Source organism: Elephantulus edwardii, unplaced genomic scaffold, assembly GCF_000299155.1.
Source record: "Elephantulus edwardii isolate Elephantulus edwardi_28Jun2011 unplaced genomic scaffold, EleEdw1.0 scaffold00317, whole genome shotgun sequence".
NCBI classification, from domain to species: domain Eukaryota; kingdom Metazoa; phylum Chordata; class Mammalia; order Macroscelidea; family Macroscelididae; genus Elephantulus; species Elephantulus edwardii.
The window spans coordinates 1,072,607-1,075,019 of NW_006400067.1; positions in this window are offsets into that span (position 1 = coordinate 1,072,607).

Below are 2,413 nucleotides of genomic sequence, written 5' to 3' on the forward strand. Positions count from 1 at the left end.
TGTAAATCCCATAAACTGCCAAAAGAACAAACAAGCATGTCTTAGAGAAAGTGTCACCAAAGTCCCGCTTAGAGATCAGAAAAATGAAGTGTCATCTCACATCCTTTGGGCATGTTGTGAGGAGGGGCTAGTCCTTGGAAAAAGACATCATTCTTGGAAAGATGGAAGGTCAACAGAAGAGAGGAAAATTCTCAGCAAGATAGATTGACATTGTCACTCTAACAATAGACTCAAGTATACCAGAGACCATGAGGATGGCACAGGATAAGGCAAGGTTCAGATCTGTTACTCATAGGGTCACTATGAGTTGTGTTTGAAGGGCACATACCAATAAAAATATCCACCAGACCTAAGACCATGGGTTTCCTTAATGAAGACCTCCTGGGCCGTAGTCCCTTAGAAATCTGTCTTTTTCTTCCCAGTTTTTATTAGTATCCATTGCATATTGAGGAAGATAGTATAACTTTGATAAGTGAATGTTCCCTTTTTGAAATAAAAGCTTAGTAAGATCAAATATCATGGATATTTTGTTCACAATATGTTGTTGCATAGGTGCTGTGGTGCTGGAGAAGAGTACTGAATGTACCATGGACTGCCAGGAAAACAAACAGATTCATCTTGGAGAGGATTAAACCAAGCTACTCCTTGGAGGCAAGGATTCTGGGGCTTCGTCTGACATACTTTGGACATGTTGCCAGGAGGGACGGGTCCTTGGAGAGGGACATCATGCTTGAGAGGGTGGAGGGACGGTGCAGGAGGGGAAGACCCTCTATGAGATGGATTGATTCGGTGACTGGGGTAATCGGGATGGGTGTGTCAGAGGCAGTGCGGTTGGTGCAGGATAGAGCAGGGTTTAGGGCTGTTGTGCATAGGGTCGCTATGAGTCGCAAACAACTCGACGGCACATAACAACAACAACAACTACATATGTTGTTGATTGAAATGTGTTGTTGATAAGTGCTGTTGAGTTGAAACCAACTCACAGAGACCTTATAAATATCAGATTGAAACCTTACCCTATTTTCACTACCTTCACAATCATGTTCCAGCCCATTGAATCTATCTTATGGAGTCTTCCTCTCTTTTACTGACTCTTTAACTTTCCCAAGGACAAAGATAGACTAAAAATCATAAAGTGGAAAAATATTTCAAGCAAATAACAATAAAGAGCAGAAGTGGTCATATTAATTTTAGATAAAATATACTTCAATGGATAAAACCAGGATAAGGGACAAGGAAGTACATTACATAGTGACCAAATAGGTCCACTGAAGCAGAGGACATAGCTGTTACTAACACCTACATATTCAAAGGCAGATCCTCAGGATACGTAAAACTTCAATATAAGTTGAGAAACAGACAACTCTACAAGCATAAAAAGAGATGTCAAGGTACCACTTGCAATGAATGATAGAACAACTAGACAGAAGTTCAACAAAGATGAAGAAAACGAAACAATACTACTAATCAACTATGAATACAGTAGACATACATAGAAGAGTTCCCCCACTGAGAGCACAGTATATGTTCTTCTCTAGTATACAAGAATTATTTTCCTGAATAGACTACATGGTATGCCACAAAATAAGTCTCAATAACAACAACAACAACAACAACAATACAACAAAATAATAATTTAAGAATGACTGCGTGAAAATGCTACAATGCCTATTCTCAGATCACAATAATATAAAATTAGGAATAAAAATCAGAAAGATCAAGAAAAAAAATCAGGAACATGTACAAAATAACAATAAAAAACACTTTAAAGCAAACCCCCAAAATATTCAAACTCATTGCCACTTAGCAGTCAGGGTGGTTGCAATATTGCTTGCTTCTCAACATCAAGGAAACAAACAAACAAAAAAAATTCTTACCCTAAAGCAAGTTTTCAGAGGCTGCAAATCACACGGGAAGAGACTGACCCTCCTTTCCTTGTTGATATCCTTGGTGGATATGAACTGCGAGAGAGAGGCCAATTTTGGATTAGGAGAATAATTCCTTACAGACTACACCACCAGAGTTCTTCTATTAGGAAACAGAACAACAACAACAATAACAACAACAAAATACTGGGATATTAAAAGGAAAAAAGAACTAAGAAGTTCTTGAATAATTGAGTGTGAAAATACAAATACTCAAAAGTACACAGAGAAGCAGTGCTCGGCTTTATAACCATAAACATACACAGAAAAAAACAAAACAAAAAACAAACCCCAAACATCAATAACTTAACATCTCCTGTAATTAAAAACAAACAAAAGGTGCAACCACTGTGGAAGGCGGTATGGCGCTTTCTCAAAAAGTTGCAAATAGAGATACCATTTGACCCAGCAATTCAACTACCAGGAATATATCCCAAAGAGACCATAACTGACATCCAAGCAGATATATGCACACCCATGTTTATTGC